The 22,647-nt window shown below is 40.1% G+C and overlaps 3 long non-coding RNA genes and 1 pseudogene across 3 annotated transcripts; 2 read left to right on the forward strand and 2 right to left on the reverse strand.

The window, feature by feature from the left end:
- The first annotated feature begins 813 nt into the window (after window positions 1-813).
- LOC148157541 (uncharacterized) lies at window positions 814-2,922 on the forward strand. The gene is made up of 2 exons (XR_015764387.1): window positions 814-1,270; window positions 1,539-2,922. It is a non-coding gene; the product is annotated as an uncharacterized LOC148157541 (long non-coding RNA).
- Window positions 2,923-11,323: 8,401 nt separating this feature from the next.
- On the reverse strand, window positions 11,324-11,994 carry LOC148157542 (uncharacterized; annotated as a pseudogene).
- A 104-nt stretch (window positions 11,995-12,098) lies between these two features.
- Window positions 12,099-14,670, reverse strand: LOC148157543 (uncharacterized). The gene is made up of 2 exons (XR_015764524.1): window positions 12,924-14,670; window positions 12,099-12,660 (listed from the first exon to the last, which is right to left on the reverse strand). It is a non-coding gene; the product is annotated as an uncharacterized LOC148157543 (long non-coding RNA).
- Window positions 14,671-19,751: 5,081 nt separating this feature from the next.
- Window positions 19,752-21,743, forward strand: LOC106906848 (uncharacterized). The gene is made up of 2 exons (XR_015764388.1): window positions 19,752-20,090; window positions 20,155-21,743. It is a non-coding gene; the product is annotated as an uncharacterized LOC106906848 (long non-coding RNA).
- Window positions 21,744-22,647: the final 904 nt, after the last annotated feature.

Consider the following 22,647-nt stretch of genomic DNA (forward strand, 5'->3'; position numbering starts at 1 on the left):
ACTTACTCCAGTCAGTATACTAAACATGGCTAATAAGTAAGAAAACCGTTCTGATGCTAAACATTAGCATCAATGCTAAGCTGAGCTAAATTGTAGTCAATAACCTGTGGAGAGTCAGAAGCATGTTGACTAAGCTGTACTTGTACCATTTAGTATGTTAAAATTAATGCAAAAGCTAAAATTAGCCAAAATGCTAATGTTAGCATGAATGCTATCATGCATGTGGGGCATCTCTGTCATTGACTTACTTCATTCAGTATACTAAACATGGCTAATATGTAAGAAAATTAGCTAAAAGCTAATTTTAGGTTAAATGCTAATGTTAATGCACCGGCTTGTACAAGCCAGTGCCATAACCTGAGAGAAAATACTAATAAAGGCTAATATTATTGTACCGCCTATGGCGGTGCACTTACCTAAGAGGATTATTGTGGCTTTTATTTTGAAATTTTCAATAAGCTTCATTTGAAATGGCCACAATAATCCCATGTGTAATGGTGATTGGGTTAAATCAGTTATAGAATGCTGAAAACACAAGTAGTTCTGAATACCAGCTAAGTATCCTCTGTAGTAACTGACAGTTCCGCCGACATGCTCCTCAGGGCTCTGTGTTAAGCAGGAAATAGATAGAACTACAGAGATGGTGTGTTTGAAGTCCTAAGCAGCTCCTCTGCCCTGCTTTGTGTTCTGTTGCTACGGTATTTAATCCCCTGCCAAGTGCAGCTGTGAGTGACAGACAGTTCTGCCATGTTGTAGTTCTGACATTCTGCTCAACCCTCTGTGAATAACTGAGTGTTCAGCCATAGTTAGAACTACAATGACGGTGTGTTTGTAGTCCTAAGCAGCTCCTCTGCCCTGCTCTGTGTTCTGTTGCTACAGTAATAGAGCTTTGGAACATGACGTCACTGCTGTAGACGGAGGGACACCAGCGCCATCTTTGGGGCGCCTCCTCTCTCCTCTCTGTTAAACATAACCGACAAAAACAACAGTCTCGCAGATTTTTTTAATCCAAGTTACTTAAAATAATTTAGCTATGGCACGAACTTGCTGCGTTATTGAATGTAATGTCCGATCACATGATTGAAATGGTAAAAAGATGGAAAACGGACTTTCTTTTCACTATTTTCCTGCTTGGAATCAACGCGAGGAGGCTAAGCTATCGGAGCTAACGAAAAGAAGACGAATGTCCTGGTATCAGCGGTGAGACGTTCTGATATCTTCTCCAACATCCCCAGATACCTACAGGTTTCCTCCAGACATTTCCATTCTGGTGAGTATCTAAATTCGCTTTGTTGGTTTTGTGTCATATTTTTTGCTATGATTTTGTCCGGGTGTACTCATGTTCAGTTTCTGTTGAATTCATTTAAGTGGGTCAACCTTGTTTCGGTCAGGCCTATATTGTTTATATAGCATAGTCTGAGTTTTGTCAGTGGACATCGAGGTTCTTAGATTATTGTGAAGTAAACTATTTAAGTTTTTTTGTGTTATCAGATTTACAGCATTAATACTGATGCGTGTTCTGATATGTGCTCTTAAAGGCAAACCGACGTATGAAATGGATGAGATCAATCCTGACTGGGTTCCAGCGCTGAATATGGGTCACTGCGAGGTAAATGCCACAACATCGGACCGACATGCGCGTCAATTAAGGAGGGGATACAGCAAGACCCTGGTGAATCAACAAGTTACAGAGACTGTTTTTATTATTTACCCCAGAAGAGGTAAATAATGAAAACAGTAGTGGAGGCAACAGAAGAGGAGCAAGTTGGAGAGGCTGAGGAAGAAACCCCAGGAGAGGAGCTCAGCAAGGCTGCAGACTCTGAACAGGAACATGAACCATTTGTGTTGAAATACAGTTGGAAGAGGTTGTTTTCTCTCATTTAATAATTTAATGCATTAAACATTCATGAATCGTTTGATTCAAGCACTTCAAGTTGCCTGTAAACAGGTGAAGAAATGAATCACATTTAAAGTAAAAATTGGATATTTCAATATTTCAGGTAATAAACATACACGTAATGAAAGATTATATTTTTAAATAAATATTTTATTTGATTAAAGTAAACAATTATATAATCAGACATCTGTCAGGACACTGGGTTTTTGGGTTTGTTTTGCTTTTCATTTTATTTAGCTTCATGTTTTATTCACTTTAGTTTAGCCCTTCATGGACCTTTTGATATTATTAGAGGTATTTAGTGTAGTTAGAATTATATTATTGCTTTTCCTTGTTTGTTTGAGTCCATGTCAAGCCTTCTTTAATGACTATAGTTTAATTCTATTTTATCCCTCTAGTTATTTCTTATTTCAGCCTCCTGGCAGAGTTTTTAGTAATGTTTATTTCTTAATTCGATCACCATAGGTTCAGTTATTCTTCCATGTCTGAGTCTGTCTGTATCTTTCTTTAGTAATTCAAGTTGGGTTATTTCTTTGTTTAGATCTTCTAGTTTCTCTTGCTTTGTGTTCCTTAGTTCTTATTATTGTTAGATCAGCCTTGTTTCTATTTAGGTTCGGTTAGAGTTTCCCTCATATCTTTCTCTCTTAGTTCATCAGGTTTTCTTTACTCTTATTGTCTTTTGTATTAGAAGTATTTTTCAGTTCCCTGTTTCCTCCCGTTTGTGTTCCCAGCAGATCTCCTTAGTTTCCCTGTGCTACCTTGTCCCCAGCCCTCAGCCAGCTCCTGTGCCAAATTACTCACACCTGCTATCACTCTTCTCATTTAGGCCATTGTCCCACTACTTAAGCCCCTCTTTTTCAGTCACAACTCGCCAGTCCAATTTGTTACCCTGCTCACCACAATGCCAGTTGTTACCGTTGTTGTCCCTTGTGTCTCCTGTTTCATTGTGTTTTGGATTTCCTTGTTTTCCCTGGATTTTGGATTTAGTTTGTTTATTTTGTTAATTAAAATAACATCCACATAAAGTAAGTCTACTGCCTGCTGCTTTGTGTCCACCGCCACACCACATTATGACACAAACCAGATGAAAGAGCCCATCTTTAAACATTTAATGTGTAATTAAACAAAAAAGGTGACACATTTTATCAAATAGATCACACTTTAAGTAAATATTTGTTGTATTTAACATATTCCAGGTAAGTGAACATGTAATGAAATGCAACTTTTAGATTCACCTCTGCTCCAAAATGTCTGAATTCCCTCACTAGCATTCATTCCTCTCTGCAATAGGCTGGAAACGAGCAGTTTATTTGATCCAGGTGTGTTTGAGCAGAGACGCATCTAAAAGTTACAGGATGGTAGCCCTCAAGGACTGAAGTTGATGACCTCTGCCCTAGTTCATACAGTACCCTCATGGACTCTGTTCTTCTGTGGACCATAGACTGTTGTTTTGATAGTCAAAAAGGAGTCAAATATGTTTAAAGGTCTGTCCCTCTTAAATAACATGTTATATCAAACCCATGTTGTGATTTTTAACCTTTAGTACACAGTTTACCCATCATCTGCCAATAATATAGTGTGTTTAACATCAGTGAAGTAACTTTTAGTGGTATGTTATGATGTAGACCTATCACACCTAAAAATGTACATAAATACTTATCTTTCATTCAATATAAAATCAACCCAAATCTGCATATAGATCCACATTCAGATGATGGCTGAATCAAAGTTGATTCCTAACTGATTCAATGTAGAAAAAACACAAATATGCATGCAGATCCACAGTCAAATGAGTGTTGAATCAACATTGATTCAATGTAATATCAACACAAATATGCATGTAAATTGACATACAGATGATGGTTGAATCAACATTGATATACAGTAATGTCAGTTATGGTTGAAACCCTAACGTTGATTCAACATACAAGTGACCGACCACTTTCAATGTTGTTTTAATGTCAGCTTTCAACGTTGATTCAATGTTTCTGGCTGACATTGATTCAATGTTGTTTCAATCATTCTGTGCTACCTGGGTAAAATTAGGCTATTTCAATCAAGACATGTTGCTAAGTTTTAAAACTAGCATATTTTAAATTTATTTTCTTAACATTATGCATCATTAGCCCTCTGATGCGTGAGTGACTGACTATACAGTCTTCCGTGAGTGGGTCCTTTTTTGACCCGGGTTACAATCAATGTGTTTTTATGCTACTTTTGTCAGTTTGATTCAAAATAATGTTTTGTATAATACTTTCTACTGTTTTTTATTTCACACAAGAGTTATTTCATGTATGTCTGAAATATTTTCATTTTTCACTTTTTTAAACGTTTTTAGAACAATTTGTAGAACATTTTAAAAACAAAATGACAACAACAGCAATTTTACAATAACAATGATAAAATGCCAATAATGGACAATGTTAACATCCATTATGTGTGTGTGGGTGTGTGGGCATGGTGGGGCTGTGAAAGAGCACGTTTCTTGAAACTAGCTAGCTATCCAAGCTAGCTAACATTACCGTCTCTATTTTATTATGCTCTGTATATCACGCATGTGAATGTGTGTATGTGTGAGATTTATTTATCCATCCATCACGGAAGAATGGGGTAGTGATATAAAACATGCTATTTCTTAAAATGTATAAAAGGTAAATTAAAATTTTTAATTGCATGATATCAGTAACATGTTTCTTCAGGAATACCTGGAATATGAAGTGATGAAAACTTTTCCTTACAAAGATATTGCAAAAAGATGACCTCACTGGGTCAAAAAGGACCCACTTACGCATCAGAGGGTTAGAGACATTTTATCATTAGTTTCATCAGATTGAATGACTTGATCCTGACCCTCAGTCCTGTTTTTCACACCTTCAGGACTATTAGTAACAAAATATATGCAAATGGGGACATTTTGAAAATACAGTATTGTAGAACCGTGAGCTTTTATACCAGGGACGGTTCTAATATATAAAAGCCTCCTTGTTGAAGAATCAAAGAAAGGGGAGTTCGCCGAGATGTTTAACCCATTAAATCCCTATTAGGAACAGCCATCTTTATGGAAGAAGCAAGATAATCAGCTCGCATTATAACGCCCATTAGTTTATCAACTGTCAGTTTAAGGCTCCATTATGACTGTCCCTTTAAAATGTAGGAGTATCAATTCGAAACTGAAACTATTATTTTTAACCAAGAATGAAATCAGCTGTCACAGTCATCAAAAAAAAAAATCCCACTTCGTTTATGTAATGATTCGCATTTCTCTGACTCAACACCCATGGCCCTAAAGAGGGGAAATGATATACAGCTTTCAGAGTCTTCACAGACTTTTGAGTTCACACCAACGGACTGGATTTAGCAGATTTTCCTGATTCTCTCACTTTATAACTTCGCTGCATGAAGGATCATGGAATACATAATTTGTCAGAACAACTAAAGCCATCTGAACGCATCAAACTTTCGCACAAGTCTTTTCAAAAGCCACAGTTTAAAGGTGAAAAAGGATTCCAGTTGGAGGCAATAATGCATTAACGTGTTGTAATAAAAATGTTAAAAAGAAGACAGCTTTAATGAATGACAATTGATTGAATTTTCTTTGTTTAATTCTCAATATTTCCAACATGCTGTTAGTTCTGACACTGTGTCCAGATTGGGTGGAAGACATTTAAACGTTTAATCGTCTAACTTCCAGCGTCCCATCAGATAGTTTTTTAAAGCTGAAATGAATCCCAGAGAGAAACAGCTGTTAGCTTGTGTCACATTTACAAGCTACAGTGGCCGGCAGGTGCAAACAGGCAGCAAATGGTGAAACAAGCTGCCAACGCAGCAAATGGTGAAACAAGCTGCCAACACATGTAAAAAAACACAAAGCAAATACAACAGAAATGCATTGCAAGCAAATAAAATGCTGAAATAACAGAAAATAGAAGCACAAACCTTCAATCAAAACAAATGCAAACAAGAAACACTTAAATCACAAATAAAACACTTGCAGCTTGTTTCGCTGTGCGTTAGCACCTGCCCGCTACCATAGATTAAGATTAACAATAAAAACATGAGGATCAGTAGCTAAATATGTTAAGAGAGATAATTAACTTACTGCTCCTCTGTCGCGGCCAGAAACCAGGCTGAGGTCTTCATTTTCTATACTTCGATATGGCTGCAGCACTGTCGGAATGGGTTAATTGTGATTAGCTTATAGTAGGTTTCCTAAATGTGGGGTCTGTTCATATGATTGGTAGAAACAAGGAAGCCATCTGATTGGTTGCTGATCATTCAATGTAAAAAAAAACATATATTAAGACTTCAGACATCACACACAAATGCAGCGAAGCCCAAAAGCAGCTTGTAAATCAAGATACTGTATATTTGTGTTTGCATCAAAAATACAAGTGTTTGTCTTGTTATGTGCATTTGGGAATTTTGATCTGTGCATTTGGGAATTACGAGACTGTGTTAGCGCAATATTACGTCAGTCATTAAAGATACTTGCATGCAAACATGAGGACAGTATATGTGCAATGTCGTAAATGACATAGAATGAGGTTTTTGTCTTATCTTTGTAACAGTCCTCTGATCATGTATTTTGGCTATGCGAGTCTGTTTAAGTCTGTTTGTGTGACAATTTTAGAAATTGTCAGTTTATAAAATTGTGTGATAATTTTATAAGTTTCAAAGATTACTGATTTCTATACAGATTAATAAATGCACATTTCTCCATGAGTCATTGCCAGTGTTGTAGTCAAGACCACCTAACCCGAGACCAAAACAAGACCAAGACCAGAGTGTATCGAGACCGAGACAAGACCAAGACTTTTAGGGTCCGAGACCAAGTCAAGACCAAGACCGAGGGAAGTCGAGACCAAGTCAAGGTCTTGTGTCAGTAGCCTGCGCTACATGACACAATAAAATGTAAAATATGATCAAAATTGCTTCTCAAATTGATCTGAAAGATCCATATTCCCAAAAAACACCTAGATATTAAATACTTAATACATTTTACCAATATTAAATATTTCATCTCTGTGCTACAATCCGAGGTGGTCTCGTGCCATCCCTAAAAAGATAACGCCCTGGGCGTTTGCCCATATTTCTCATGTCAGAAAAAACCACTGTCTGCATCATTAAACATAACAACTGAGGCACTGCCTGACAGTAAATAACGCTCAACTATGAACACTGACCAAGGAATAACAAGCAAGAAGTAACCAAGCACAAGACGCTCATCGTAACAGCTCTCTCCATCTCTCCCGCTACATGAAGCCAGGCAGTTGTTGAGAAAATAAATTTAAAATAATCTAGTTTTAAAACTTAACATGTCTTGATTCAAATGGCCTAATTGTGGTTTTGAAATTAGTAATGTATTCTGGCCTATTGACCTTTATTTTACCTGTAGTTCCAGCAGATGGTTTGCTAGGATCGTTTGAACTGCCTTTTGTCTGTGGAAAACAATACAGTGGAAGTTCCAGCTTTTCACACTCATCTGTGAGAGGCCGTAAACACGGCAGGGGTTTAGGCTTCAGATAGAGGGTCAGAGATAGCTCCTGGTTGGAGGAGCAAAGGTACGCCTTATTTGAATAAATTAAATACAAGAGGATAAAACTTTCTACACAGAAGTAACAAATTAGATTTTGCGCTTGCAACTTCTCCAAAGACGTCTTTGCTTTTTGTTTGTCGCTTCCATCTTTTGTCTTTTTCTCTCTCAGGTAAATTCATGTGTTGTTTGTGCTCTGAGGTTTCTGATGTTATGTGATGTGTTTGTCTGGTCATAGTATGCATCCGTCTTGAATAAATGCTGATTATTGTGACGCTGTTATCTCTGCGTGATCTTTGCGCACAGCATTTTTCTGAACCCGGGCATAAGAGAGGATTTAACGAGTCAAAAAGTTTTTAAAGTTCAAGAATTTTTCCTCTCTTAACACAGTCTGACACATTACAGCTGCCACTTTGAACGAAAACAATCAAAGAGCAATGTGCATTCTCTGCATGCTCTTTCGTTCTTGTGTTTTAGTTATTTGTTAATTTAAAAAATATCAACGTACATAAATAAAATAATAATAGCTACTGCAGTGTACGCAGAGCATTACAAGAACAAAGAACGGGTGTTCTGTCAGGTCAGATCGTCATACACTTGCACAAACCCACGGCTATGACGATCATGATGTAGATCGTCATACACTTTGTTATTAACAGTTGTATGGCATCTGTGGTATGCTGTAGTGGCGCAGGGGTTAAGCACAACCCACATATGGAGGCCTTAGTCCTCGATGTGGCCGTCGCAGGTTCGTTTCCCGACCAGGCGACCTTTGCCACATGTCTTCCCCTTCCTTCATTTCCCACTTTCCTGTCAATTAACTATCAAATAAGACCACTAGAGCCAATAAAAACCTTTAAAAAAAAACAGTTGTATGGCATCCTGACTTAGTGGTTAAGTGGGTTAATGAGTTTTACATGGATGTGTGTTGTAGCTGACTCCAACTGCAGCCAGACCCTGCTTTAAATACACTTTGAAACCATGACAATGCATGTATATCTATATAGTTATCTTTTTTTAATTTGTTGGCTCTAGTGGCCTTTATTTGAAAGTAGTTTGACAGTAAAGAGGGTAATGAGAGAGGGGGAAGACATGCGGCAAGTGTCGCCAGGCCGGGAATTGAACCTGTGACTGCCAGCATGAGGACTAAGGCCTCAATACATGGTGCTTTGCCCCTGTGCAACCACAGCACCCTCTATATAGTTATCATTGAAAACAATTTAATGACTTTTGTTCGTCATAACTTGTTGCGTATGGTGAACTGACAACTCCTCTGACTGTCAGACTTCTTAATGTGCATGCAGGCATGGTACTCACTGAATGTATGCTATTCTGACAGCGTATGGTAATCTGATAGAACAACGGCTCTCAGTGACACTCCAGTCCTATCTAATAAGTAAAGAGCTGTGCAAAAGAATCGGACTGTTTCTGAATGTCACATCACTATATTGCAGACTTTTGGACACAGCGTTGTCCCATATTTGTGTCAGTCAACACCTCCGCACAATAATTCAGCGCAGTGAGTGACAACTTTTTTTCATCATAAATGCTTAAGTGTCTCTATACAGCTAGCTTTGCTAGCATCACGTCAACGTAGCTTACCTTTCTTTGAGCTACTTTTCTAAGTGACGAAAAAAGTAAGACGTAGTCCCCACCGTCTGTGAAAGCAAAGCTGAGTTAGCTGTGGTCATCGGATTTCTTATGATTTATACAGCACTATTCTATTACTGACGATTAGACAGACGTCTTCTGCCGCTGAGAGGAAACCACTGCGCATGTCTCAGAGCGCCGCGTGCGAGTGAAAGGTGGGGATGAGGGGAGTAACAGAAACACGCTTGGATTTTAATTGGTGCGTTTTGCATCCACTGAAAATGTTAACAAATAAACTGGACAGTATGCTGTACGCTTAGTGATATTTTCACAGTTGCGGTCTCGACTGGTCTTGAAATACAATGCAGAGTCCTCAGCGCCCGAGACCGAGACAAGACTGGGACCAAATGCGCTCGAGTCCAAGACAAGACCAAGACCATCAATAAATGGTCTCGAGACCGGTCTCGAAACCAAGATCGATCTCGAGTACTACAAAACTGGTCATTGCAAAAAACATTAGCTGTATTTCATGACAACATGATGCTCCAAATACACCAGTTCTATTGAGTTTTTATCAACCAAAGTAAATTTCCAGCTTTGAAGTTGATACAGTCCTAAATAATGGCGATCGTCAGTCAATCCAGTACAACTGTAACACTATACAAAATATGTTAAAGCAAGGTATGCAGAAATAAGTTATCTGTCATAAACATCATTCTAAGGTTATGTTTCATAAAACACAGACTTCAAATAAATTACTAAAAAGTTAGGAATACTGCAGGACTGTAAAGAGAGACATGCCTCCGTTGGTTGGGAATTATCAGGATTCGACCTCAGGTTTCAGGGAGCGACCTGAAAATCAAAACCAAAATCAGATGGACAGCCAATAAGTATTCACCCAACAGTCCAAAGGCCGAACGGCCGACCAGACGAGTCCAGCAGACCACCATGCACACATGGCGGCAGCCTGAGGCACATCTGGAGGGCGACCGGAAAACCACCTTATGCCACACAACACATCCGGGGGGTGACCGGAAGGCCGCAGCAAAGCCTGAAGCGCATCTGGGGGGCAATCGGATGGCCGCAGCATGTCTCCACGCTTACGCAGTAACCTTCTATGATTCCAAACTAGGGGCCTTGTTGCAGGCCGTCAGCGAGGTCCTGGGACCCCCATGTTTTCTGATGCCGGAATGAGGGCTGAGACCCCCAGAACCTGAGCGAGGAGCTGGAATGAGTGCTGGAACCTCCAGAGCTGGAACCTCCGGAGCTGGAACGAGAACTGGAACCTCAAGGACAGAATCACACAGATTTTCAGTAACTGCTGGGCCAAACACCTCCAAAAGGAATCTATAAAAAAAATCCCACAAGGAGCTCAAAAGCAACCTCAGCACGTCATAGCACCGGATCCCGACCCTCGCAGGAACAGTACGAGGCGTCGGGAGTGGAAGCCAGCTCCAGGCTGGACAATGAGACGGAGTCAGGGATGGACGCAGCTGACAATGGTGACAAGCCAGGTAGGTCGGGTGAAGGGAGCATCAGGCCCGAGACCATGATGGAAAGGTCCAGGGCTTTGTGAGTCTGCCAACCTGGAGATCCCACAACCGGGGATGGAGAGAAAGGAGGCTTGGAAATGTTGGTTATGTATTGTAACCCCAGATTCTATGACTATTGGTGCAGCCTTTTAAGGCTATCACTGCGCGAGGGATAAACCCACGTTTATCCCTCGCGCACACCGCAGCACTGAAAAAAGCTTAGTCCACGCCCACCTACTAGGTGGGCCCCACACTACCGGACAAACGGCTCCCTAACAGCCTTTTTCTTCAGCTATTCAGGAACCAGTGAGGCCCACAGCTTAAAGGGATACGCCTATACTCATAGAATCTGGGGTTACAATACGTAGCCAACGTTCTATTTCGCCTAGGCTTTGCCCTTTAAGGATATCGCTAGTGGGATAACGGCAAAGCAGGATGTAGTCTATGCCTCACTGGCTCCATCCAGACCACCACCATGAAGCATCTGCTCGCACATAACAAAAAATAGTCTCCCGGCCTCCCATACAGCAGAAGACCAGAGAGGAGAATAGGCTCTGGTCAGAAAGGTTGAGACAAACAGACCTGCTGCTGTGAACAGGAACAACAAACATTATGAACTGTAACAGTGTAATGATGAACAGAATAGGTAACTTATTGTACAGCACTTTGGACAACCGTGTTGTTCTCAAATGCTTTGTAAATAAATGTAACAAAAATAACTATTCTGTCAGAACACTGAGGACAGAATGGGTCATAGAGAATGTGGAAACATCACACAGGTAAAACTGAATAAATCAGCACAGAGATGACCAGGAAGCTGCGTGCAAATGTCCTCCACAGACATTCCTCCATGCAGAGCCGTAGAGGATGAAATCCCTCTGGTGGAGTGAGCTCTCAGATTCTCTAGTGGATCCAATCCAGAAGAAGTGTAAGCCTGTGATATGGCCTCACAACAAGCAGTGAGAAAGACGCTGGGCAGATAGAGGACACCCCACTGAGTTCTCTGTAATGCACGAACAGATGCTGAGAGCGACGCAGTGCAGATGTGCACACCACATAAGAGAGCGCGCGCATGGGGCAGAGAAGATGAGAAGCAGCTTCTGTCTCAGATTTATGAGGAGGGGGATAAGAACCCTCCAAAGATATCTCCCTTGATCTGAACGAGCTTGTGATGCTTTGAGGAGTAAAGCAGGGTTGGGACGCAGCACAGCTGAGCTGCCATCGGCTCGTATTCCGAGACAAGAATGAGCAACAGAGAGAGTGGAAAAATCGCTCACTCTCTTTGCAGACATAAGGGCCAACAATAGAGCAGTTTTAAAAGACAGGAACTTAAGAGGAGCCTGGGCTAAAGACTCAAATGGAGCTTCAACCAGAGCGCACAGGACCAGTGCTAAATCCCATGGAGGAGCAAGTGGGCGTGACACCTGTCTGCTTCTGCGCATGTAACACAGATGAGAAGGGTATTTTATATATTAGATGAATGGGCCAATAGGTTCGACTATCGGAGCATAGTGGGGTGTTTAAATGACACACAAAGGCAGTTAAATGAATTTAAAAAAACAACTGGCTTTAGTGACATAAACCATGAAATTAACAAACAGTTATACAAGACACACAATTATGAAAATAAAATTACACACAATAAAATACAAAAAAATAATACAAATACTTGGCCAAGTGCTAGTTCTCAGTTTTGAATCTTTTGGGTGCACCCTGGTAATCTGAATTCTAAATCGTAATAGGCAACAGATCAATCAATTCCAGTTCCAATTAGGTTCAGCTCAACACCATTCACATGAGGAGAATTTCCTACACAGCAGTTTGTTACAAAGTACCAAATAAAAACCAGTCCAAAAGGTGAGATCAGAAATTCCAGGATTAAACAATAAAAAGAAAAATGTCAGTCAGTGGTCTCACTCATAACCAACTGTGTGTGAAGATGTGAGTGGCACCAGCCTACCACACCGCGGGGTGCAGCAGGACTCCAAATGGAAAAGAAGGAATCCAGGAATCCAGTTCTTTCTAAGTCCAGGTGGGAAGGCTCGCCATCGAAGTCACAGGAGGAATCCAACCTCAGGAACAATCCAGCATAAACAAAAAAACCTGAACTGTCAACAGACAGGACCAGCAGAATCATAGGATTTTATTAAGCTGTTCTAGCTTTAATCCTTAAATCATGTTTCTGTATATTTGACATCAATTACTGTAAATTACAAAAGCATTTCTTCAAACAATATTAAACATTACATTTAATCCAAAATCAGTAAAAGTTTACATTTTAATAATCAAATAGTTCAGATAAACAATATTATTCAACAAAAATGTGATAAACGGAACAAAAACCCAAATGAAAGGCACAGAATATGCTCACCGATCTCAATGCGACACGTTAGGGACAACAATATGGTGGCTCTCAGTCCGGACCCGTGAGGCACTAGATAGTGTAATGAGGCATATTTTCCATGCTTTAGCCTTGATAATATGAGCTATCATTGTGAACAAAGTGAGAATATAATATAAATTAGGTTTTACCTTCAATTGAACTGAGAACAAGATGAACTTAAACCGTTAGCCTAGTAGCCGTTAGGGCTAAACTAGTAGCCGTTGGCCATTAGAGCTAACGAGTCAGCTCTAACGGTGTTCAGCAGAAAAAGTGAACTTGTCTTTCCTTTTCTTTTTTTTTTTTACTTCACGTGTCCAGCTTAGAAGTCGGATGATCTGGGAAAGCGTTTGTTTAGAGTTGTATAACTGTTTTAAAACAGAGACTCTCACGCTGCCCAGCTTAATCGTTTCCGGATCTCTCTCGCTTACACACTCAATGCTGCGGAAGGGCGGGTCCTGCAGCGGCAGTCCGAATTCTGATTGGTTTAAACTCACTGGAAACTAAACTTCCTATTGGCTAGGTAGACCACCTAGCTTCCCTAACCTCCGTTTCTTAAAGAGGCATCCCCATTTTATGTGGGTTACACGCACACCTCTCAGAAACCGCTTCATCAGCGGGTAGTTGAAGACCGTTGTGCTACCAAAAACCCTCATGGCAGGAGGAAATAGCTACAGCATACGTTTTAATGGTGCTGAAAGCTAAGTTTCTGTCCATCAGCTGCTGGACAAATGACTGCACACAGTCTAAAGCAGTGGTCCCCAACTCCCTTGGACCAATTGGTACTGGTCCACGCAAGAAATAATTAAATATTTCCATTTTCTGTATTATTTGAGTCTGGAGGATCTTTTATTTTGAAGATCCTTTAACCGGATTCTCTTGGTTACTTGCACGCCAACACTGAGCCCACAAGCAGCAAAATGAGTAAGAAACAGATGTCTTTGGAAATTTTCTTTGCAAAGTGTTTGTTATTACAAACACTTTGTAATAAAGTGTTTGTAATGTTTGACAAGCAGATTTACTTTCAGAGATTACAAACTTGTAATAGACAATAAATTAAAATTAAAATCAATCATAACCTATTCTCATTTCTATCCCTATCCTGTGTCACTAGTTTAACTAAGCGAGGCTTTTGGGGGGCAGTTCAACTCACACTTGATGGCAATTGATCCAGGCAGCAGAAATCTTCAAATGTCCTTGGTCAGAGTCTGTCTTGATGAGCAAAGTCCTCTTTCAGAATAGAAGCAAAGCAGAACTGTCCGTTGTCCTTCAAACGCACAGAATCTTCGTCAATCAATGACCTTTGTCTTTTCTCCAAGTCTGCTGCCGTAGAATAGAGATCGTTGGGTTGAGGCAGAGGGGTTGGTCGAATCAGGAACCAGGGCTGGGGGCAGATGGATCTTGTCCCTTCTTAGCGGCGTGAAGTCTCAACTTCCCCTTGGTCCCAGGGTGCGGTCCTCTGCTGGTCTTCAATCTGCGTCCTCTTGTTGACTCTTCTTCAGCGCCACGGACAAAGAACAGTTTCCTCTCTTGTCTGCTGGTATTTAAACCCTCTCAGCCCATGGTTGTGTATGGGAGAGGTCTACGTGACTTCTGACTCGTCCCCATGAGTGTGTGGAAAGTCCCAACCTTCCCCAATCACCATCTCCTCCTTGACTCATTGCAGCAACTCTCTTCGGTACTTCCCTTTTTCTACTGGCCGTCTGGCCGTTGAGGCCATTTCTCGTAACTTACTTCCCTTTTTGAGTTGTTCCAGCACCCCCACCCAGCTTAGTGTACTAATTGCGACACGGTCTGCTTTTTCTCAAACCTTCAGTCATCTCATTTCTGTAACTTTATCATAAAACATAATCAATTTAACATTTTACCAACTTATAACTCACAGTATGATTCTCCATCACTTATCTATTCTGTAACTCAAGCGGTTACCATTTCTAATCATCAATAATCAACATACAACAATCTAGTGCTTACTGTTATTACAATTCAAGAATACAGAACATATATTTCAATTATGCATTAGAGACATTCCAACCATTACATATTACATGTGTGTCTATTTTGTATTTATCTTTCTTAATCATCGGTAAATCAATATACAAGATTGCTGTTATTTCTCAGGCCTTTGTTCCGTTTTCTGCATGTACCTGGACGGATCTCACCACCTTATGCCAGTTTTCACGACAAAAGGGAAAAGGCCAGAGAAGAGACAGGAGAATGGATTTATCCCTGACCGGTAGATGACTCAGACATTACAAGCTCGCTCTGTGTAACATGCGGCGACCGGCTCGCTAATGAGGCAACGAAGCCTTCAAACTGCTTCGCCACTGTTAAGAAAATAAATTTAAAATATGCTAGTTTTAAAACTTAACATGTCTTGATTGAAATAGCCTAATTATAGTTTTCAGATTAATAACTTATTCTGCCCTATTGACCTTTATGTTACCTGTAGTTACAGCAGATTGTTTGCTAAGATCTTTTGAATTGCCCTTTGTCTGTGTGGGAAACAATCAGAAGAAGTTCCAGCTTTCACACTGATCTGTGAAAAGCCATAAAACAGCAGGAGTCCAGGTTAGTGGAGGAGAAGCTCTGCTTCCACTTTGTTTAGATAAAGGTGACAACTGGTGTTTGATCTTGAAAACAAATTGCAGGGGGTTTCTAACTTTAAAAAGGGTCAGAGACGGCTCCAGGTTGGATGAGCAAAGATAAGCCTTATTTGAATAAATTAAAGACAAGAATACGCCTTTAATATAAAACTTTGTACACAGGAGTAACAAATCAGATTTGCTCTTGCAATTCTCCAAAGACGTCTTTGCTTTTCTGTCTTTCATTCTTTCTTATTCTTTTCCATTTGTCTCAGGTAAATGAATGTATTGCTGTTGTTCGGTAGTTTCTGTTGTAATTTCATACGTTGTCTTCTATTGGATTAAACTCTGAAATTCTGTGACGTCTACACTCATTTTCTGTGTGGCTTCACTTCGGCCCACCGGGAGAACCTGGGATCCGTGAGAAGAAGATCGAGCCAGAGATTTTCCTAAAATATATTATAACCTAAAATCTTTTTCAACACTTACCTGTTCGTTACAGAGTGAGCTGCTAAAATATTTCCTCTGCCATTACCCAGAATGCTGTGCGGTGTTGAGTAAAATTAATGAACGTTATATAGGATGTATTTTCTATTGGTCACATGCCTATAACTATATACAGTGTAATTTATTTGTTGTCCGGCCCCAGGCCTTACTATAAATTCCTTACAGAATTAATAATTTACTATATTGTTGAGACATTTAGTTGGACATTATTTTTTTACTTTTTACAGAGTCAGATTGTTCTTCCACCGTAATGTGTTGCAGAATCCCTCAACAGAGACCTGGCACTCTAAAGAGAAATGATGAGGAGACTGAAAATGCAGTCTGTGGCTTCTCTGGTGAGGCAGGCCAAAGACCAATCTTTCACATGTTCACATGGACAAAAAGAAACTCGACAGTTCATTAGATGGCCTAAAAAGAGAAAGATAAAAGATTATTGAAAAGTTTTTCATCATCCCTCTAATACCATTTGTTATTTTTCTGGGTCATTAAATGCATAGTTTTCTACAACTTATATTCAAGTTGTTGCTGTAGCAATTCCTCCATCCATCTATCCATCCATCCATCCATCCATCCATTTTCTTCCGCTTATCTGGGATCGGGTCGCGGGGGCAGCAACTTCAGAAGGGAGGCCCAGACTTCCCTCTCCCCAACCACTTGTTCCAGCTCCTTTGGGGGAATCCCAAGGCGTTCCTCCAGCGTGGGAAGAACTATGTTCTTCCCACGCTGGAGGAACATAGTTCCTCCAGCGTGTCCTGGGTCTTCCCCGGGGCCTCCTCCCAGTGGGACGTACCCGGAATACCTCACCAGGGAGGCGTCCAGAAAGCATCCTAACCAGATGCCCAAGCCACCTCAACTGGCTCCTCTTGACATGAAGGATCAGCGGCTCTACTCTGAGTCCCTCCCGGATGACCGAGCTTCTCACCCTATCTCTAAGGGAGACCCCATCCACTCTAGAGAGAAAACCCATTTCAGCTGCTTGTGTCTGGGACCTTGTTCTTTCGGTCATGATCCAAAGCTCATGACCATAGATGAGGGTGGGAAAGTAGATCGACCGGTAAATTGAGAGCCTCACTTTTTGGCTCAGCTCTCTCTTCACCACGATGGACTGGTACAGCGCCCGCTTTACAGCAGACGCTGCACCAATCCGCCTGTTGATCTCCTGCTCCCTTCTTCATTCATTCGTGAACAAGATCCCCAGATACTTAAACTCCTCCACTTGGGGCAGGACAACCCCCCCCTGACCCGGAGAAGGCATTCTACCCTTTTCCGGCTCAAGTAGCGATTCCTGAAATGATTCAAGTACCTCCATTATTAAAATTCATTGAAGCAAATTATCTGCCTTGAAACTATTAAATTATGTTTTATTATTTAGCACGCCATGTTCCGGCTAGGTGATTATTTGTGTTGCACAACACTCTCACTTCCACCTGAGTTGTTATCGAATGCTAAGTGTTTTCAAGTTTGGAATACAGCAGCATTTTACTCAGTTATGATTATGTCCGGGTTACACTTTGACTAGGACATACATATCTATTTCAAATGAAAACATTTATTTTCCAAACTAAATATTTAGTTCAGACAACATACTGATCAGCCAGGGTGAAAAGAGAGATTAGTCAAAAGGCGAAGCGCTTAATTCATCGGTTGACCTCAGGTTTCACCATCTATGCTCACAAGTTGTGGTTAATAACCAAAAGAACAACATCTTGGATAAAAGCAGCCAAATAGCCCTACTTAGAGTAGAGCAGCTGCTTGTCCACATTTAGAGGAGCCAGCTGAAGTGGCTCGGGCATCTATACATTCCTTCTCTACACATGCCCGAACCATCTCAGCCCCGCCACTCAAACCAGGTCTCTAAACCAGAGCTTCCCCTCCATCTGTTAACATATAGAGTTTTCTATTCATATAAAATCAAGTTTAAATAAATGATACCAAAGATGCTTAAGAAGTGATTCCACATATTGTGCAAAAAATCACTTAAACATAATTTCAGATGGCACAAAATGTATAGCTCTTATGTGAACACCAGAATTTAACTAAGACATATACAAGATTGTAGTATAAACTATAATCTTATCAGAAATTAAATATTGTAAGATTAAATCTGTGTCTCTATAATACTGTGGTCCCCAGTTCAATGCATAAATGACTGCTGCCAAGTCGCCTCATAGTAGGTTTTCTAAAGAGAAAAGAAAAAGACAAAGTTAAAGCAAATTTTATACAATTAAGAACGTATTCAATAAATCAGAATTCATATATGTCTAAGTAAATTCCATGATAAAGATCTTACATTGTGTTTCTCTGGAAGGTGCAACAAATTTTGGCGTATTTTTTCAATACAAGCCTTGCAAAAAACACTAGTACTGCTGTGTTCCACACAGCGATATTCAGCAGGTTCTATGCAGATACTCCAGCTGTTGGAGGAAGGTTCTGAGAATGTAGGACTCTCTCAATATGCCATGTTTCAGTGATTCCCATTGATCAATTCCTTTCTTTTTGCCCTACAGTATGCTGTCTCTTCTTCAGAAGAGTTATAAGTTGCTTTTTAGTTTTCAGTGAAATGTGTGTCTGGTGTGGGATCATGTGTGAAGTGAGCTGCAATGACATGAGAGATAGGAACATTTAACGCCACCACCAGTGGTTTTCTGAACCACTTTTATATATATTTTTTGTCACCGTCCTTGTATTTTGGCATGTGGGAGAGAAGAGAAAAAAAGGCTTAACTACTGTTGCACTGACAAGCAGAACGTAGTACGTTATTACTGGATTAACTACACTCATGCAGTCATCGATTGATGGGTATACACAAATAGCAAAACAGAAAGTGATTCATGTTGAAAAGAAATTGTGAATTGAGCTATAAGGAAGCTAAAGATGAGAAACAGGTCTGTGGAATGTAGCATTTCTATAACGTTTTTATGAAAATATGCATCACTGTGGTATGTCCTTACAGTCATGCTATAAATGTAGACACCCATGTAGCCCACCTTTAACAAAATCCTCTCAATGTAAACAAAAGTAGTCACGTTAGTTTTTTGGTGGTTGGGAAACAACAGTGTGCTTTATCACCACCTACTGGCCTAGAGTGTGTGGACCAGAATGTCTTCTGCTTCTTCTTTATTTTTATTGGTTGTTGGCAAGAAACATTTGGTATGCATTAGTGCCACCTGCGAGTATGGAGTGTGGCCCAAGATGTCTATTTTATTTTAAACATGTAATTTGAATCTTATTTCTTCCTTTCTTCTCTTCATTTAGTTATTTCTTCCACTTTTTCATTAGTTATTAATTTATTCTTCTTCCCTCTGATGTACTTAAGTTGCTTCCTCCTGTTGTCTTTTTTTCCGTTATACTCAACCCAAATATGTGATGGTACCCACAAAAATATCAATTCTAATCCCTATTGTGAACATTGATTGCTGTATATCTAATAAAATGTATGGTTGGCTGAACTATAATCTTAACAGGTTTTATTTATTCTATCTACTGAAATACTACTATACATATGTTAACATTTATCACACTTTGAAAACCACTATGGTAATGTTTTCAATGGTGCAGTACTTGTACCTCAGTGTGTTCTTGTGGATTATGTTTTCCTTACATTTTATTGCATTCAACTGATGTTATATTGTGCCTAATCTACCATGCATCTGGTAAGATGTTAAGAGTTATCAAATATGCTGTTATCTCAGGTATCTTGGTATATTTAATGTTGCTTGTGTGGCAGGAAGAAGTTGGAGGCTGCACCTGCTGGCAGGGTGATTGCAGGTGAGCCAATGGCGCAAGAGGGCGCTCAGTATAAAAGCAGAGGTGAGCTACAGACTGACACTTGTTTGCTGTTGACACATCGCGCTTCCGTGTTGAGCTGTCTGTGTGCCGAGTACAGGTGAGGTTTGCTGCCTGCGTATTTACAACTGCTTATAGTCATATAGAGCCTTCTATCCTCAGAAACGGACGGGCGTATTTACCTCCATGTTTGATCGTGGGTGGAGTGGTTCCTGCAATAAGTGCCAACATTTGTGAGCGTTCCCATTTGGGTGCAAGTGTGGAGAGCTTGGCCTGATCGGTAGGTGGATTCAGTGACGAATCTTGTTTTTATTCCTTTATTTTAAACTGTTTTTATTATTTAGGAATCTCAACTTATTGCCACACATTTAACGCTGCTGCTTTGCCCGGACTGAGTCACCGCTTACTTAGCGGTCAAGAGAGAGACCGGCGTGCGGGACACACCCCCCGGCCTCAAGACCAGAACAAGGAGCGGCTGGATTGCTCGTCTTCCTGTGCCTGTCAAGCACAAGGACTTTTTATTGTTTTAGTTACACATATTTTTATACATTTCTTTTACTGCCTGTATTTTAACAATTTGCTTATTTTTATTTCCTTAGAGGACCGCCGGTGGTGCGCTCGGACCTGGATGCGGCGTCCCTTTTTGGTGTGACTGTGCCGTGATTAACACTAATGGGTGGAGGGCATTTCAAAGAGTGAGTGACTTCCCGGGTGTTTGTTTTGATTTGTTTTGGAGCCTACCATCCAGGACCTAGTCGCACCCACCGGTAAGCCTAGTTGGATTTATATTGTGAATTTTCTTTTTGTTCATGTACAGGTATTTTTATTCTTTTGTGATAAATTATTATTGACTTAACCTGTCTCCTGCTGATTGCAAAACCGGACCTGTGTCCTTTTGTTAATTCCTGGGTGATAATTTAGTTTGTTGCCAACAACGCCACCTGGGGTTAATTGTATGGTCAAAACCACTGAATGCCACACTTGTCAAAGTGTTTGGGATTAGAAAATAAAAAAGAACTTGGGTTACTTTCTGCTCTGTCGATTTATATAATACTTTCAACAACTGCCAGAGCCTTAGGGCTCACTGTGTTTTCAATACAATTTTTTTTTTTTTTTTTTTTTAAGTGCTTCAATCTTGATCGACTATGGCTGCGTTCACATTGCAGTCTGAAGTGACCCAATTCTGTTTGTTTTTTTTTTTTTTTTTTTTTTTTGCCGGGGCCGATCACACTGCACATATGCAACCTGTATGTGTTCATCAGTGTGAATGGGCAAAGGCCTGAAAGTGTCCTGCATGCGCAGTAGATGGCGCATTAGTGTCAGTATTCTGCCAACCGCCATAAAAAGAAGTGCTCAGTGTTTGAGGAAGTAACCATGGATGCTAACGGTGGAGCATAGCTTACACATTTGAAGTTTTAATCCTCATTACAGTTGTCATAGTTGTTTTTTATTCCGCTTGCGCATATCAGGACGCAGAATAGTGAGACTTGTTGAGTTTCAGTGATGTTCAGATGAAAACGATGAACGTTGGGGCACATTTGAATCGGATATGCGTCGCATTCGAAAATAATCTGACCTGTGCTGTTCAGACTATCATAAAAATACAGGTTACATTACGTCAAAAATCGGAATTGGGTCACTTCAGGCTGCAGTGTGAATGCAGCCTACGATAGTAGTCAAAATTGAATTTTATTTAACGATGTCTTATTTACAATTGCACAATGTTAAATAGTACCTGCTTATATTTACATTCCAATTGTTTACACTTAAAATGTATACAGTAAGGCTTTCTGACACTGATTTTGTTTTTGTAATATTTTCTGTGACTGTATGGAGTAATGTTTTAGTTACAGAGTATTTAGTTTGGTTCTCTTCAGCAGGACTAAAGACAAAATGTACCAATTCCAAATAAAAGAATAGAAAAACATTCAAATCCACTTGTCAAACTCCAACAGATTTCTCCAGCCAGGAGTCCAGGTTTCAGACTCTGCATGAAGTGAGGCGTAAAATAAGGGGCTGTTTTTTTTACCAGGTAAGGAGCTACCGCAGTGATAGATTTAAAAAGCTAAATGAACTAAGTCTAAACCTTCAAGGCAGACACCGTCACGTTTCTGACCTCACAAACAAAATGGGTGCCTTCACTTGAAAGTCAGCAACATGGAACAAGTGACTTCCCTGGGAAAATACTTCTCCATTTTAGAACGAGTGATTTTGCTTGACTATGTGATGTGCACAAGATCCTGCCCCCTGTTGGAGGGCAAAAAGTTCGATTCTGCTGTACAAAAACTAAACAGATTTCAGCTCAACATTGAACAAATTAAGAGTACCAATATGAAGTTTGAAACCCAGATTTGTGCAAAAAGGGCTCACTAACGCAATCAAATACACTGAGCAGACTCATCTGTATTTTATGCAGATATTCTCTGCATGCAGAGGTATACTGCATGCACAGTATACCTCTAAGAGGTTTACTGTGCATGTGGCAGAATGGAGAATTGTATCAAAGTTGAATATGTTCAACTTCAACCAAAAATGCAGTGGAATATGTTTGTGAAGGTTGTGTGTTTTTAAGAAAGTCCTAACTGATTTCTGTTTTGCTTTTTTTTTATCAAACTAATATATTTTGGAAAATCAAATAAATTTCAACAGAGATAATCAGGTCTCAAACAAATCAAAGTCATGGGTTTGACTAGGGCAATCCAAATTTACAGATCAATTTGAAACTTAGAAGTATTGCTATTTCTGTGTGCTCAGCTGACACTAATGAGCTCACTGACAGATCAGATTCAGCAATGCTGTGGTAATCACTACAAGAGGTTTAGGTTTGGTATCTGATC

The sequence above is a fragment of the Poecilia mexicana genome, unplaced genomic scaffold (genome assembly GCF_051168715.1).
Source record: "Poecilia mexicana isolate PSO_F unplaced genomic scaffold, ASM5116871v1 scaffold_10, whole genome shotgun sequence".
Classification (NCBI taxonomy): Eukaryota; Metazoa; Chordata; class Actinopteri; order Cyprinodontiformes; family Poeciliidae; genus Poecilia; species Poecilia mexicana.